Source organism: Ornithodoros turicata, unplaced genomic scaffold (assembly GCF_037126465.1).
Source record: "Ornithodoros turicata isolate Travis unplaced genomic scaffold, ASM3712646v1 ctg00001327.1, whole genome shotgun sequence".
Classification (NCBI taxonomy): Eukaryota; Metazoa; Arthropoda; class Arachnida; order Ixodida; family Argasidae; genus Ornithodoros; species Ornithodoros turicata.
The window spans coordinates 19,180-37,554 of NW_026999552.1; the positions used below are offsets into that span (position 1 = coordinate 19,180).

At 43.6% G+C, this 18,375-nt stretch overlaps 1 protein-coding gene and 1 long non-coding RNA gene across 2 annotated transcripts in view; one reads left to right on the forward strand and one right to left on the reverse strand.

Moving 5' to 3' along the window:
• The window catches only part of LOC135376830 (methanethiol oxidase-like), a gene marked incomplete at its 3' end in the record, with an annotated part of 63,504 nt that overhangs the window by 15,643 nt on the left and 29,486 nt on the right, over window positions 1–18,375 (reverse strand). The window lies entirely within an intron of this gene.
• On the forward strand, window positions 10,175–13,405 carry LOC135376831 (uncharacterized). The gene is made up of 6 exons (XR_010417882.1): window positions 10,175–10,833; window positions 10,940–11,055; window positions 12,212–12,271; window positions 12,367–12,414; window positions 12,487–12,542; window positions 12,930–13,405. It is a non-coding gene; the product is annotated as an uncharacterized LOC135376831 (long non-coding RNA).

Genomic DNA, 18,375 nt, shown 5'->3' on the forward strand with positions numbered 1-18,375 from the left:
TTTCATTAGCCATACTGAAAAAACTATGAGTCTATTCATTATGTCACGGCATATGAGGCACTACAAATGGGAAGGGCATACTTTAATTTTAGAAGATTTTAGCTTATAATGAAACAAAACGCAGACTCCAACACCAAAGGTTCTTGTTTAAATTTTCAAAGTCAAAACTGTACACTCTTTCTTACAATTTTTTAATATATAGATTCAAAAGCTGTCTATATAGTCACATATTGTATACAAAATATTTGTTTGTACATTAATTGGTAAAATCTATCAGATCACATTCTGGAGCAGTGGTGACCATCACACATCAGTAAGTGTTTAATTAAAATTTGAACTGCTGCCACAATTTACGAACTGAGCTGTAGAAAGTGTAATTTCACAGCTTTAGTTGGCTCACTTTGATACGCGAAGGTTTTAAGAACTCTTTCACGATGACAAAGAATGTAATCGTATGTATTGATATTTTCTATATACTCTATAACGTAATGTGAATTCTCCATGACGTGGATAGTAAAAGTTACGAATATTTTTCGAACGAAGTTTACTTAAAACTCGAAGAAATGGTCATCCGCGTCGTCGAACCCGTTTCCGGAAGAAAGCAACACGCTCGCGTGGGGTGCCGCGCTAACGCGTCGGGCACCGAACCGCGTTCGGTTTAGGAAGGGTGTCCGGGAAACGCTGCCCGGCGTGTTGCCGAAACGCATTCGACGACGCTGGTGACCATTTCTTCGAGTTTTTTCGAGACCATTTCCCTCTCTCATTCGTTCTTTTTGTTTGTTTTTTGGGTTGGTGGGCTCTGAATGAAAAACATGTGTTCCTGTGATGTGTCGCCCCGCTTGGTCAGAAAGTGTTTCCCTAATTTAATTACTGCTTTGAGTTTGCTTCAGATGATCGCTCGATTGATATTAATAAAAATATTCTACTAGTTGTGAAAGTATTTTTAAGTTGTGTGCGTTGATTTTCACTGTAGCAAACTTTTACATTAATTTGCATTTCAGATGAGTTGTTTGTTTGCGGCTTCTGCGTGTAGAAATTATTATTGCAAAGTTATCATAAAACGATGCAATTAAATTTGATTCTCTTTTTCGAATGAGTATTGTTTCTATCAATGAATAAATTTGACTCTCTTTTTCATTTCAGATATTCACTCGACTGATATTTTGTGAGTTGAGAATAATGTATACATAATAGTTGTGTGAGATCTGAAATATATTAAAATGCATCGTTTCTCCTTTTTGGTTGAGTATTGTTTGTGCCCATAATATTTCTCATTTGCTTAGATAATGTTTCTCTAAAACCAGTTTGCACTGACATAAAAGTCTATTCTTAGATTATTTTCTTTTTGCGTGCTATTGTTTGTTGATAGAATCTGTTCTTATTGTGTTCTTGAGAATCGAATAATTCCAATGTCTACTTGCAATCAATAAAAAATTTCGTCTCTGTACACCGGTCCTAAGAATATTTCCTTTCGGAGGAAAGAATGTGAAAAAGAGACAGTTCCCCACCCCGTAGATTGACAACAGATGTGCGGATTCTTTGCTTTGGGCTGTATAGAGGGAGAGAGTGACCCCGCCGTGCTCGAGACTGGTTGTACTGTGTAAAGCTTGTCTATACTGCGTGTGTTGGATATCTCCGTCAAGGTAATGTTTACAGTGCCCGAGTAGGACGAAAATTGTATATTGTTAGGTCGCAAGGATGATTTTATGATAGTTCAAAAGACATAATTTCCATCTCAATTTATTAAATTTGTAATGTTTGATAGTTTGTTTCGCTATTATTTTCCTGTGTGTTGTTTACATGTTGGCAGATGCATCGTTCAAAGTGTTTCACTGCTGTTCATCCTTGCATGGTTATCGTTTTGATAGATTGTTTTTCAATTATTTTCTTTTGTGTACCTCTTGTTTGCTTTGGTGTATTTGTTTGGTTCTCTATTAGCTGTTGATTGTATTTCTCATTATTTCATTGCATGTACCTATTCTTTACGTGTGGATGGTGTGCCGTTCAAAGTGTTTCTCTGCTATTCAGGGCTAGCTCCGTGCATGTTTCTCATTTTGATAGATTCTTTTTCAATTATTTTCCTGCATGTGCCTGCTGTTTACACGTTGGTAGATGCGCCGTTTAGAGTGTTTCTCTGCTATTCAGTGTTAAGTGCGTGCATGTTTCTCGTTTTGATAGATTCTTCTTCAACTATTTATCCTTTGTGTAGCTCTTGTTTACGTGTTGGATTGTGCATTGTTTTGGCTCTCTATTAGCTGTTGATCTTGTTTCGATATTATTTTCCTGTCTATTGTTTACGTGTGGATGATGCACCACAAATTGTTTGTCTGCTATTCAGCGTTACCTCTGTGCTGTATTAAATTCGTCACGTTTCTCATTTTGGTAGATTCTTTTTCAATTATTTATTCTTTGTGTGCCTCTTGTTTACGTGATGGGTTTTGGCTCTCTATTAGCAGTTGATCGTATTTCTCGTTATTTCCTTGCGTGTGTGCTATTCACATAATAAGAAATTGATTAATTGTGTCGTGTTAGAATATTCAACTTAGCTTCCCATATTTTTTTATTATGTGTATTGCATTCCTTCTGCTTTTTTTTTGGCTGGGTTTTTCGCCTTCACGCAGAGTTACAACATAATTCCTGCCACTATTTAGCTTTACTATCCTTTGCATGTAAACTGCCTACTGCACACCTGTTGTAGCGGGAAAAAATTAGCGATTCGAGTCGGCCCAGACTGAAAAATGACGATGGAAGTCGGCCCACGTGTGACGGTATCGTCGCCTGGATGAGATGAGAGTGTGCATGTCCCTACTTACATGTAAACCACTCACGCGCAGCCTGAAAAAAGAATTGCGAACGAAGTTGGCCCAGGTGGAAAAATACAGAACGATAAGTGCGCACGCTGCTCTCCGGCTTGCTGGTAGGCACTCTGACACCCCCTTACCCACCTACTTGCATGTAAACCACTCACGCATCACCTGAAAAAAATTGTGCACGAAGTCGGCCCAGTGTGAAAAATCGCCAAAGAAATCGGCCCGGTGTTGTCAGTGTGCATGCCCCACTTGCATGTAAAGTGCCCACGCGCGCATGAAAAAAATGTAAGCGAAGTCGGCCCAGGGTGCATAACCTTAAGTGTACGCTCAGCTCTTCAGCCTGCTGGTAAGCACACGGACAGCCCCTCACCTGCGCGCCACCCACCGCGCGCTGAAAAAAATAATAAAAAATCGCTACAGAAGTCGGCCCAGCTATTCTTCTTGAAGTTACATACATCTATCGGCACTTGTAATTAGAGCTCCACTATGGTGCTCATGTTAGACTTTTTATAATAACACTTTTGATTTTGATTGTAATCATAGTGATTAAAAATATCTTCTTTGATGAAAATGTGGTACTCCTTCTGCTTAATTAAAAACTTGCGTGATTATCGCTAATAAAAACATGTGATACCCCTTCAATGCTATTGCATCAGATTTTTGGCTAAGTTTTCCTCCTTCACACAGAGCCATAACATAATTCTCGACACTAATGACTTTAATAAATATATTTTCACTTGTACTTTTGTGTATGGCTATCCTTTGCATGTAAACAGCCTACTGCACACCCGTTGTAGATGAAAACAAATTACGATTGAAATCGACACAGATTGAAAAATGACGAAAGAAGTCGGCCCAGGCTGAAAAATGTGAGCGGGTAAGCGGGTAAGCGCGCACGCAGCCTTCCGGCCACGCTCCGCCCACCGGTAAGAGCCTCCACCCGAGCACCGCCTGCCGCGCGCGAGGAAAAAGACGCGAAAAAAGTCGGCGCAGATGTGCTTGGCCGTTGGTAGGGGCCTGGGGGGCCGTTGCTAGGAACGTACTGCACACTCCCGTATACTACTATCATACCGTTCTGCTGTGAAGTGAAAAATTGTGGAGTAGTGCACGAATGTTAATTCGTGAACTACTTTTATAAGAAAGAAACAACAAAAACAAGAAAGTCATACATGCATCATTTCATGAATTGTAATGTATCCTTTTCATATTCAGATGTTTCCATCAAGTGAATAAACTAATGCAACTAAATTCATCTCATGATCATGCCCCTTTGTGTTCACCTGCAAGTCACATTTTGAAGGGTTGTCATTTTTTTGTCTAGATGAAGATTTATGTTAGCCTTGTATGAAATAACGGACACATGTCAACACGTATGCAGCTTGTGCACATTAAAACCAGCAATGTAGAGTCAAGTGCCTGTTTTTTTAATATTCTAGCCCATTCACGCTTGCTCTTTGCTTCTTGCAGATCTACTCATTCCAGAAGCAAGAATTCTACCATTGTAAAGCGAGTCGAAATAAACTGACGTCGACTGAGATAGGTGTTCCTTCTTGGCCAGTGACTGTAGCATGACTCCAAAAAACGTCACAACAAAGCCAATGTTCATCTAGCTCTCCATAAATACCTAACTCCACATTGTAGCCTGCTGCTTCACAGCAACATCAACACTACCTTGGGCTTGTACACATATGCTCCATAGCGCTGTGGTATGATAACATACCGATTGTTTCACAATATGTGTATACATATGATAAGGGCCCTAAGCGCACACTGCATCGCTTATACCCTCCAGAATCTGTATCCATACCTGGCTGCAACATTGCATATGAATGCACGTTACAATACACATTTAGACTTTTGGCCGTTATGAGACATCTTCGGCCATAATGAGACTACCTTCGGCCGTAATGAGACACTTGGGGAAGCATTATCGGCCGTATTGAGGTATCGGCCGTAATGAGATACAATCCATTAGCCTATCAGTGTGTCCCGCTAAGAAACCTTTTCTCTCCCACCTCCACACTTGTGGGCTCCAGCTAGGATCACTCGGATTATATGATGGCACAGATGATAATCACGTCAGTGTGGCCTGGGTTGGAGAGACGTTCAGGGTGAAGACCGCTAAAGGTGACGGGAATGTAGTATTTTAGTTATTTGCCTTGCTAAACCAAAACGAGTCGGTACATCCCACACGTCGCAATTGTATTTGAAGACGCCTGTTCAGGTAAGCGTTTAATATTTTCGTAAGCTGTAGGAATTACCGTATCGAGGATAATACGTTAAAGGCACTCCTTTTCACTAATCAAGCGAATGCCTTGCAGAGCCAATGCCATGCCTTTATGCTTTATCCTGCTACACCCACCCCTTTCCTGTTTTTGTTTGTTCTCTTTTTCTAGCTTTTTTCACCCACAAACGCGTTTTGGAGTAGCCAGTTCTGACTGGGTCGGGACTAACCTCTCCATATATTTCTTTCTTTTTCCAGTCCAGTGTTGTGTAGTGAGGAGGTAGCACGAGAACTGGCTGATTGGATGGTTTACAGCGGGGAGGATATGTTTATTAAAAAAGAAAGGAAAGGTTAGCCATGCAAAGACCCAGCTTATACAACGGCTCATAGACGTTGGTGTAGCGTTTATCGGTTCACATAAACGCACAATCGCGCTGACGTCGTGTAGCCTCATAACAGTGGTGCAAAAATAATGTAATAAAAGCAGCTGTTGACCTTGAATTTACAGGGGAAAAAAAAGAAAACCAGCCTCGTTACTAATCATGAGCATCCTATTTCCAATACATGCATCAAACAAGGGTGGCTATATTTGATGCAGCCGTGCCTTTGCACTGCAATTTTTCAGTCTTGCCACGAGGCTGTCTCGAGGAAACGCGCCGAAAATAACCGATGCCCATTTCGAGTACCAACTATTCTTCAAAGCGAATTTCATGTAAATTGTCGGACCAAATAAAGCACGTGTCAATTTTGATTTTGACATGGTTGTGGCTCTGTAATAGCATGGTAACGTAAGAGTAACTCCTTACTGTCGAGTAACGGGAACGCGTTCCTTTTGCTGCTTTGGTAACGGGTAACGTATTAAGTTCCTTTTTTCGTGGTAACGAATAACGGTATTTAGTTCATTTTTTTTTCATGTACAAGTCTATTTTTATACAACTAACTAAAATGGCTGCACGGCTCGCTTTGCGTGATGCCGTCCATCAACTAAATCGGCAACACAGACGCAGCGGACTTACAGCGTAGGCGGTGTGCTCGCAGATGTGCCGCCATTGTTAAGGGAGATGCATGCAGACACGACGGCCGAAAACGGGGAACATGAGCGGCCCATAATACTGAAAGGTAATTGCATTCCAAATGATCCAATGGTCCTGCTCGACCCCCCTCAGTTCTTTAAAGGTACTGTAAAGCAGCACCGATCAAATGTCATTTAGTGTGGCTATTCGATAGTCCAAGCCACCAGGACAAAAACTGCTCAAGTTTCATTCAATCGACGGTGCAATTAATTAGAAAATTACAATTAAAGATTACGGGCAACAGTGTACAAGGTATTCCAAATGAATCCGTACTCCTGACACATACGGCGGCAACCACATTGCATGCGTATAACACTGGGCCCGACATAACAATCCACCACAATCCACCATAAAATCCGCCCCTGCAGTCCACACAACGATCCACATCTGAGGATAAACGGATAAGCGAACTGAAATGAAATCTGATCCTTTGAAAAAAAATGTATCAGACGTTCAAGAAGCCAGACAGCGTCGGGACTTGTTTGTTCACAGAGGTTCAGAGAGAGAGTTTGTTCGTTCGAAAGAGGCCGCGAACAGAAGGAGCGCGCAGGCGCAGCAGAGAAGTAGGGAGAGCCTCCATCGAACAGTGGCCAGCGCGTGGTTACTTCGCAAAAAACGCTGTTAACAGGGGTTTTAGAATGCATAGGTGAACAGGAAAACTAATAATATGGTCACTAAAATAACGAAGTTCCTGTGTAATAGTGCGTAATACCAATTTTCAGTGTTGCCCGCTGCACAGGGGGTTGTTTGACACCAGGCGTCGCACCGGTCCGCTACGCCGCATCTTTCATGGCAAATTAAAAATATTTATAGCGCGTTGTCGGTCGTATGGTTCCGCATATGGTATTTAGAAGCAACCAAGTCTCTAGTCACATCACCGGCATATCCTGCTTGAACAAGAGTTCATCGTTGATAACCTGCTTGTCTACTGCTTTACAGTACCTTTAACGAAAAAAAAAAAAAAACAGATACTCCCGTCCTACCAATAGGCATTTGCCAAAAATTTGCTGAAACACATTCAACCGCTCTGGACTTACGAGGAGTCAAAGTTTGCGCACAAGACGGAAACCATACTACGAGGGCCGAAGCCGAAGGGCGGGATTCTTCACATGAATATCTGCTTGTGGCCCATATGTTTATAAGTCCCAAACGTCGCCACACCAGCATTGGACAGCTGTTTCGGCCTTATTGGGCCTTCATCAGCAACATCCCAATAAGGCCGAAACAGCTGTCCAATGCTGGTGTGGCGACGTTTGGGACTTATAAACATATGTTCAACGTGCAGCCAAAGAGCGTATGCTATTTTTCTTCATTTGCTTGTGGCCCAGGATGACAACGATGCCTCGGCATTTCTCCGAAAGCGATTTGCAGTCTTATTTTTAGTCCGGCAGACCTGCCCATATTCCGGCGCTATTTCTTACAAACTCGCGTGTTTTTTTTTTTTTTTTTTAAGGTAAACTCCATGATTTTTTAACCTTTTATTAAAACTCAATATAAAGAAGAGCTGTGGGCCAGATAACATACCTAACGAATTTTTGAGGCGTTACTCACTTTGGTGTGCCAGATATCTGCAGCTAATTTTTCAAGTCTTTTGAAACTGGTCAGATTCCGTTTGAGTGGAAAATTAACAAAGTAGTCCAAATTTTTAAAACGGGAGACCCATTGCTGCCTTGTAATTATCGTCCTGTAGCATTAACAAGCAATGCATGTAAGATTATGGAGCACGTGCTCTATAAACACATTATAGCTCATTTAAAAAATATACGATTTACTGAAGTCACGACAGCAATGGTTTCAGACAGGGATTTTCAACCGTGACTCAGCTTACAGAATTTTGCCACGATTTGGCAAAAGCGATCGATGAAGGTTTACAAATTGATGTTGTGTTCATTGATTTCATTCGTGCTTTTGATTCCATTCCTCACAAAAAATTGCTGAGTAAACTATCTAGTATCCTTAATAATGCGAGGCTCGTTAAATGGATAGAATCATGCCTTTCATTTCGTCAACAGTTTGGAGCCTCTAGTTCAGGCTTGTTAGATGTAACATCAGGGGTTACCCAGGGTTCAGTCCTGGGACCCCTGTTGTTTAATCTATATGTGAACGACATCCCAGATGTAACTGGTCACGGCGTAACTACGCGTCTTTATGCTGATGGCACTGTCCTTTATAGGGCAATTGCTTGTTCGGACGACCAGATTGCACTAGCCAGAGCTCTGCAAAATGTAGTAGATTGGTGCGCAATATCCCAGTTAAGTCCGAACGTGAAGAAGACTTTTGATGCATATTACGAGAAAGCAAACCTCTCTAGCCTATAATTATTGCATCAACGATACTTTACTGAACAAGGTTAGTTCCTGCAAGTACTTGGGTGTATATTTTCATTTGAACTTATCATGGACAGCTCATGTAGATTATGTTACTCAAAAAGCAGTGAGAAGACTGTTCCAGCTTAAACGAGCGTTATGGCAGTCAACGCCTGAAGTAAGACTGAACGCGTACAGATCACTTGTCCTACCAATTTCGCTATGTGCTTGTACTGTTTGGGACCCGTATCTTGTCAGTCACAAAAATTAGAAAGTGTTGAAAGAAGAGGGGCTCGGTTCATTTATAGGGATTTTCGCACGAGCACATCTGCTTCTGGGCTGTGCCGCCGAGCAAGACTGCCTTCTGTAGAATTACAATTCAAGACATTACGGTTTAAATTCATTTTCCAACTACTCAGCAGCTTGCGCCCTGTCGCTTGTTTGGTCAAAGACACTATGGGTTCAAAACACAAACATCACCTTCATTTACAGGAATACTATGCCCGTACAGATGTGTTTAAGAATTCCTTTTACCCAAAGACAATTCACGACTGGAGCAGTCTTCCGGAGAGTGTTGTTAGTGCAAGAGATGTTTCCGCTTTTGTACAAAAGTTGAAATGTTTGTTATATGCCAGCTGACTCCTGCAACGACCCCCGTCGGCGGGTCAACAGTATCCTAAATAAATAGGCAAGCATGAGCGATGGGAAAGACGAGTAAACAACACGACACGTTGTTCTTTACGTGTCTTGCCCATCGCTCAGGGTTGTGTCGCGGTTAGGAATGCTCTATCGGGAACTAGTCTGCCCAGAACCCTACTGGCTCCACACGACACAGGCGGGAAATCCTAAGCATCCACAGCCGGAAGGGGAGTCGACCTCTTTCGTGACTTCCACAGCCGAGGGAAGATACAAGTCCTCACACAAGGCGGGAAGCGGTGCTAGAGAGGCAGAGTGACAAGAGGCCGAGACAGTTTCCAGAGATCCAACCAACGATCCCCGGCAGTGGCCCAGGACGCTGCTGATATAGGTCCAGAGCATGGTCCGGTACCACTGCGGAGGCTACACTTTATTCAACTAAATATATACAAAACGAACACTTGGGGAGTGAGTGCGCGCCGGAAGGTGGTTTCGCGTTACAGTTACGAAAAAAGGAGAAAGTCGTTGGTGGGAAAGGCGAAACTTGAACAAAGAGTTAGGCAATACTATTGGCAAACAGTTACATAGTAAGTCATGATAGTGGAATTGTCTGAATATGTGGTTATTGGAATTGTATTTTTAAAAAGGGGCTCAAAAATACCACACAAGTATAAGCATAAATTTAGTATGGCGCGACACTTGCCTAGCTATCACGGAGATTATCCATCAGCTAGCCTGCATATACGCCACTCTTTTTTAAGGCGTTCGAGAGGGAAGACTTTTTGCTTACGTGTCACACTCCATATAACGTGCGAGTACATTTTGAAACAACGAGGCTTTGTTGTTCATGCTACCGTTCAAGGGGGTGATATGTTTAATGCTGATAGAGAAAAAGACCGTTCAGGATCCCGCCTATTTTCTTGTGTAAAGTTCCAGAGTCATTTCAAGGCGAAATCTCGGGGCTCAATTAAATACGTCTTTCGTGGATACGCAGTGGGACGTGTGTAACACAAAGAGCGCGGTATCTTTGTTTTCACGCGTGCTCTCCGCGCAAAGTAGTCTTCGTAATCTGAACTGCGTGGAACAAAGTCCACTGTGCAGGCTCTTCTACACGATTCAGGCGAGTTCTCTTGCACGTACGGCGAAAAACAATTATTCAGTCTCAGCAATGCAGGAGTTCGCTGCAGTGGAACGCTTTTTGCTTGCGAGAAGGAATTGTAATTTGTTGGTTACAACTTTCGAGTCACGAATCGACACACGGTTTCAGCCCAGAAACGAGTCAAACGCTGATGTGGCAGGTGTTTCTTCCTTGGCAAGCTAAAGAGCATCGGTTCTATTCAGTGAGTGAGTCCCTGGCATCACAGCCTCATCGAACTACAGCCAAGGCACAGTGAAAAATTTTCGTTGAAAATTTCAGTTTAAAAACTTTTCACACTCCTTTCACTTAGCCACGAACTACTAACGGAACTTTCACAGCAGTTAAATAATTGCAGCGGCCAAGCCGTTCGACTGCAGCTTAGCTACATCTGCGTTACAGAGACTGACGAATTATGGTTTTCACAGCACGTGCAAGGGGAACACCCCTAAGTAGTGAAGTACAGTCTGGACAATGAACTTTGTTCCAGTTCACGTAACGAGGAGAGCAACACATTCGTCGTGCGGAGAGCACGCCTGAAAACAAAAGTTCAGTAAGATACCGCGTTTTCCGTTTCACACGTCCCCCACTACAGGAGTCTTATTATCCTAAGATTTCGCCTTGAAATGTCCCAGGAGTCCAACACAAGGTAATAGGCGTGATTGTGAGCTGCAGTATTGGCCCATCGAACGCTAGGCCAAAGCCGTCGAAGCGGCCCAATGTGTCGAACGTAAACACAACAACTTTATTTCAAGGTGGACAAACGGGGAATTTCATCGCCAGAGGCGACACTCTACCTCATTGCTGATGTGGGGAATGAAATAGTGAGCCCCTTCACAACAAGGAACCAAGTCCTACGGTGTCCGGAAAGGTCAGAAGGGCTTTGAGGGCATAAAATGTGTGATAGACAATCCTCGATTAAAGTCATTCCACCTTCTAAAAACTCTGAAGCAAGCGGCAATGGATACATTGCCGCAAACTGCCATGCAAATGAGGCAAAAGCCTGCAAAGCAGATGCGCGGGGGGGGGGGGGGGGAGGGCGGATGCAACTCAACCTAAACTTAAAATATTGTAACTGCCAACTGGCGACACTCGCCGGAGGATTGCGGGACTATCGGCAATTACCCTCTGGGAACTTTTGCCGTCATTTAGGAAGGCTTTGGACAATTTTTAATTGAGGAAAATTTACTTTTGCCAATTGAATTTTTTGAAAATTGCCAAGGGAATCTTACTTTTTTTTTTAGGAATATGAAGTCCTCCACGAATAACCGCAGACCCAACAAAAACTATGCACAGTATTGCAACACATATGTCGAAAAAAATAGAAATTATGATTGATTGATTGATTTTTTAAAAGAAAAATGGAGATGTTGGTCTGGAGATGTATCGATGAGCCATCAGTAACGATTTTAATTCTGCCTTCATCGCGATGAAGCAGGCTCAGAGTGAGTTGGCGAAAAACAACAATTGTTGTAGCCGATTTTCTGAAAGTCAAGCCAGGAACATTGACATGCACATGTGGTGCCTGAAGGGTCCATGGTGGGACTGCGGGTAGAACCAGTTTTTTGTGCTTTGGAATGAGGCTGCGGTGAGCTAAAACAGCTTGGCAGTATCCGGATGCTGGTCGCCGAAGAATGTCGCGCACTAATGTGCGACGGTAGTGGCGAGTGGAGAGCCTCGTGTAGTGCCCAAGAGATTGTGCCGTCCACATTAAGACCAGCGAAGGCTCCTTGGCTTCAGCCATGACAGGGACAGTTGGCGTTGATTTGTGGATACCAAGGCACTGTAGAAATTATGATTTAGCCCCGCCTGCTTGCTTTTCGCAAAGAAGCACTCGAAGAGATAGTTGGCAAGGAAATAGTCACTTCCCCTCTGTTTAAAGTTGTAGCAGTTATGTTAAAACTTATCTGACGGCACGCAAAATTTGCTCGCTGGAGTTCCCGACACCGGGTCGACAGGTATTGAACAGGTTGGCTGCATCGGTGAGTTAAAACTCTTCTTCTTTACGATATATATTTACTCTCCAGTTCCAGTTTGATATGCAACGTTTATTTGGACTCATTCGGACTGTTCACAGGACAAAGCCGGTAACCATAACATTAGACTGTTAGAAAAAAGAGAGCAAGGTTCTTGCATGACTGTTCTCTTTTAACATACGACTCTCAATTATCTCAACGTGCAGGTGCAATGTTCATCCAGGCCATGCCCCCAAACTTGGAAAGCTGCGCAAGTATGTGTACCTAAAACTTTTTTTACACAAAGAGCCAAGGACTTATGTCGTCACATTTGTTCCTGTCCACAGATACCAACCTACTGTGCCCTCTTCAGAGGAGACACCAAGCTCGAATGCAACACCTGGTATGCTTTGGTTTATCTTATTGTTCATAACCTTCTTATGCGTGTGGCACCTTTATTGCAATGGACCCAAATTGTGAATCTTTTTTTACATCACCAACGCCATGAAAAAGAGATCGGCTTCTGGCCCTGTTTACGAAGAATACCTTTCTAGATTTTAATAGAAAATGAAATTTTACCAGTAACAAATCAGTACATGCAAATTCCACCACATAGTCCCTCTATTGGTATTAAAGTGAGAGTACTGCATAACACTGAAGAAATAATAGTTATCACCGATAGTTTTACCGCTTTTATAAAAATAGCCATTATACAGTGTAATTGTGGCTTTCCCAGTTTGCATGTCGTTTTCCGTGGAAACGGGTTCAAATACGATTTCTGTATTTCAAGGTACAACAACGGGACAATCTCAAGCTCCCCAGAAAAAGAAGAGGAGCCACTCCCCTCAACACATAAGCGCATAGCAATGCTCCAGAGAAAAGTCAACCAATACCGCAAGGCCTTGAACCGGATAAAGTTGAAGGAACAACGGACCAACATCACGAAACAAGATGCACTTATAGTAATGAAACGGTTCATCCCCCCAGATGCGTACACACTGCTGTCTGCACGGATACACCTTTCTGTGAAAAAACATTGCAAGAGATGGTCAGAAGACATGAAAAAGTTCGCAATGAAACTGTACTTTCATAGCCCGAAGGCATACAGTTTCAAGCTGTACTTTACAGCTTTTTACTTTACACTTTACAGCCTCCACACGTGATTGGTGAAATAAAAAATGGATTGAATTCATAGTACGTGTCATGAAGGAGCCGTCTGTGCTGAGTATTAGAAGGTAGCTCTCAAATATAAACACGAGTCCTGGAATCATCCCTGGTACCATCCCCATAGTAGCCAAGGCAACCAAAAACTAGACAAGGCGGACCCGAGCCTGTACTCTGATGTTTGACGAAATGTCCTTGACTCAAGTGTTCCAGTATGATATCAAGAAAGATGTGAGCCATGGGATATGAAGATGACAGAAAGAAAAGAACGGCCCGCGTTGGGGGCAAACGTTGCTGTCCGGGATCTCCAGAGCGTGGGTGCAGCATATGCCATATCCCGCAACCGCGTGAGCCAGCGGACACCACTAAGAACCTTTTACAGGAGATAATTACAAAACTTGAAGCGGTGGACATTTGGGTGAAGGCAGTTATATGTGACCAAGGTGCCAACAGCGTATATGTGGCAACACGGCATAACGTCACCCCTGAGCAGCCATACTTCATGGTACGTGGTGAAAGCCTTTCTTTTTGATACCCCACATTTGCTCAAGTGCACCAGAAACAATCTTCGTGCCCACCAGCTGCTATTAGGAAAGGTTACGTCACGCGGTTGACTCCTTTGAGGCGGCAGGCCTAAAGGACTCATTATGACTCAGCAGCGCCCTCGGACATTCACACCATCACGATCACGTCCAGCATCGTCATCGCCACTTCGATCATTCCCGTCATCTCTCATCGTCATCACTCATCATTGACACCACTCATATTAGACCCCTAGCTATGGGGTAGCGCTCCCCTCTTCATCATCACAATATATATGTTGTTGTTGTTAGGAAAGGAAACTATAGACTGGTCGTACATCTTTTTTTTTTTTTAATTGCGTGTTAGCGCCGCGAAGCAACTGTGGCTATGAGCGGCGTACAGATGTGGACAGATGGAGAGAGGACAGCAGGAAGGAGTGGGGCGACAGGGGGATTAGTATGCGTCCTGGGCCGACTTCAAGGGGAACTGTGCCGACATTCGTCTGGAAAGTCTTCGGAAAACCCAGGGAAAACTTCAGACAGCACAGCCGGCGGTAGGATGGTCGTACATCGCCAAACTTCATGAGAACTCCCACCACCTACGCCCCAAACTCGCACCAAACTTCACAGACAAACATGATTATAAGTTTGCTTTTGGCAACATGGACGTGAAGAGAGAGGCACACGTGAAGAGTGCAGCAGTGTAATTGGCACTCCTTTTGATGTCCTTGAATGAAATTCCAGCAACTGCAAAATCCACAGCAGGATTCCTTGAGAGGACCGATAAGCTTTTCGAGAGTCTTAACAGCTCTGTCATCACGAAGAAAGGCCAGAAACTGAGTTATGAAATTTCAGAGACATCTGAGCATCGCCAGTTTCTTGAGGAATGCCGGCAGTGGGTCCCAAAGTGGAAGTTCAAGAACACACGGCAGCCACGCACGATTGAAGAGTGGCAGGTCACAATAAAGGGTGTCCTTCGATGGGAAGACCTGCGTGCCAACCTCTGCTTCCGGCACCCAATGACAAGACGTCTCCAGCAAGACCCGTTGGAGAACCTATTTGGCCTGATTCGGCAACAGAACGGATGTAACGAGCATCCAAATGTTTTTTCGGTTTACAGTTGGGCTGAAACATATTTGAATTTTGGAGATAATGAAATTGTCGAAGGACGGTAACTGTGAAGGTGACACCACAATGCCGTTATCGGAGCTTCAAGGCATCACGATACCTGAAGAAACAAACAGTGAGGACACAAAGTGCATCTGCATCACAGGCCCAGGAATCGACATAGAAAGTAAAAGACAGCCTCGACATTGTTGCGGAAAATGTTGTGTTTTACATTGGGGGGGGGGGGGGGGCTGTCTCGTGAAGGAATTTCTTGCTAGGAAAGCAGATTGCTGTGTTTGCAACAGATTCTTGATGGCCGAAGACGCTGTCTTGCCAGCTGGTCCACACCAGTTCCCGGTGATGTTAAAAGAAAATGGCGTGCCGGAGGACCTCGTCAGCAACATCACCATCCCCTCAGAAAACTGTTTCAAGCAGTTGCAGAAAATGGAACAACTATGTAGTGAATACATCTGGAGTACTTCGCATGTTTCAAATGTCTGCAAGGTTATGTCCGCTGTACTCACCTTAGAGAGTGAAATTTTTTGTTGCCTCGAGCGTCAAACCAGATTTGTAAAACTGTTTTGCCAAAAAAGACTGAAGTGGCACCTGAGATTTATCAACCGTTCACTCAAGGCACAACGTTCCAGATATTCACCTGCAGCACGGAAAATGCGAAAAATGTCATCGGCACAAAGGGCTAGCCCTGGTTCTACGAAAGGCTAAGTAGATGTTTCCGTACACAGCCCCGGTGCTTACGAATAGAACTGCCTTACCATGAACGTAGGCAAAAAAGAACACTTGTGCAGTAATGACCGTTTGAATTTGTTTGTTGCAAAAATTTATGTACATATTTCTGTGCAAGTTTTTCTTTCTTCACCTTTGTACTGTGCAAAACTTGACACCTGCTCTTCGGTATTCTAGTCAACTCAAAACAGCAATGGTGTATCGCATGTTCTGTTCTTTACAGCGTTCGTACAAGCGTTGTTTCTTGCACGTTCTTGTTTGTAACTGGCGCAGAAGTGTTTACAACATGGGCTTCGTTTCCAGTTTTCTTTAGTCTTTGAACGCTCCCTATATGTTTGTACAATTGTGCTATGCACTTTTTCGAATCTTATTGTTAACATCACTATTTATTATTATGTTCTTATGCACTACGCAATGCACAAAGTCACACTAATTTGCTCTGCATTCTACTTACCATTGGCCCTTGAAATAGCAGTAGCGTACTGCATGCTCTGTTCAACTTTGCACTGTTTCTACGTTATTACGTTTTTCTTTTTCATTACAGTGTCTAGTCTTACATATTGAAAATACTGCCGAAACAGTATCGCAGTGTTTTTAAAATGTAATTTTGAACTCCCTTTCTTGTTACTGCGCTATGTACTGTACTCTGTTCTACATTGTGGCTTTCTACTATAATTGTTTCTGATGCTGTGCTTTACGAAGTGCGGCGATTTAAACAATTTGTAGGCACAGGGTGAATGTGTACCTTGAAGGTGTATGTTCACTTGCATCTCAAATATCGCTCATACACAGGTGGACGAATGTGCATTGATATATGAGAAGAGACAGTAAAAGCTGTTCTGTTTACAGTTCCATTCTTTGTTATAAGCGACTGTACAAGACTGATTGGAACATCCTGAAGAACTTACACAAAAGCGTTAATAGAAGCATCGCCTTTCTCCGAGTACATACTTGTTTGTGCTATACTATCTCCGGCGCCATTGCGCGAAGCAATTAAAGAAAAATAGAAACGGCAGCCTGAACCTGACCACGAGCTGAATCCGGGTTATTGGATCGATATGAGGAATAAGCAACACGGAGGCGCAACCAACGCGCTATACGGTACCCCTATACTTGAAATGCGCAAGCTCAGTGCAAAGCTGATGACCGCTTGTATGGTTGCTGTGCTCGAAAAGTGGCTGCACTGAGTGAACGGGAGTGTCCAGGCCCTGGTTTGACCTCTGCTGTCGTATGTGAACAGCGGCGGGAGGTATGTTCCTTACGCGGTAGGGTTGTTACACAATCTTGCGCACGTTGTTGACAGCTAAGTGACCGCATAGCACATTGCACGTTCATGTGGCTTCGTACGACCGCCTTGTCTGCCGCTCCAATTTTCACGCATGGCGCGTGAGGTATTAGCTTCGACATCGCAAAACACCGTGGCCTGTCACTCAGTAATACATGAGCCATGGAAATAGCCATCATGAACGACTTCAGCGACCTGTGATCACCTTCGCTGGACATATGTTCTTACTCTCGCTTTATCGTGTTGACGATGCGAGCCCAGCAATTTTATCCGGAGGGGACAGCGAGCTAGATTTATTCCTGAAAGCGCCCTGCAGCGCCGAGGACCCCGGAGGAGCCCGGAAAAGCAGCAATTTACAGTCCGTCAAACAGTTATTTTTCTCTCTCTCCCGACCTGTGTATACATATGCGTCGACACAGTTGATAACAACTCCCCCTCTTGCCTATTTTTATTTGATGTTTGCAACAGACCTCATCATAATCATTTACCTTTAACTGTAGTGCTGATCACTTTTTGAGGTAACTTCGCCAAAGCATCATGAGCAAAGTTATAAATTACTTCCTATTTCATTTCTCGTTCAAGTAACGGGAACGTGGACTCATTTCTTTTTATTCCGCTGCTGAATGGTAGTGACGCTGCCCCTTGCCACGTGCGCGACGCCAGCCTGTCTCCTCCGCGTTGCTGCGCGATGTACTGGATGTACGCTACCACCTACCTAAGAAATAGCAGGTGTGTGCTTTACCTGATGCAACACTGATGTCTGGTGGATGCTACACGCAAGCGGAACAGATAATTCCCCCAAGTATGACCTATGCACCTCATATAAATAAAACCTATAGTGACCCCTGTGTATACTACAACTAAAATAAAAGACGCCCAAAAAAGAATGCCGGTCCGATCTTGTGCGATTTCGATGCCAATCAAACAAAGTAAAAAAACTGATGCAATCGAAGAAGACACAAAATAGGTCTATAGGTCTATACCGTAAAACGTGCGTCGTCAGCACGACAGCTCTACCGGCGTCTAGTAAAACGCACATACGCGATCCAAGGTGAAGACTCATGAGTGCTTGCAAAAAGGATTAGATTCCCGTGATTATTTTTCACGCTGAACCGCAAACATTGGTTTTGCATGGTGCGCATGTAATCGGTATTTCTGACACTGTCTTGTTCCAGCTCGGGGCATGACAAGCACTACCGTAAAAAGAGTAAGAATACAGACAGGCCGCTCGTGAAGTCATACTGCCAGACTACAGTATGGACAAAAACCGTCCAAGGAAAAGCGCGTAGCAAAAAAACAAAAAATATTCATCCTATATACGCACATTATAGCGGTAGGCGAGCAAATGAGTCAAACAAAACAACCACCACGCGCAGACCGCGACCGCAGAACGCCCCTCCATATAATCTACCGCT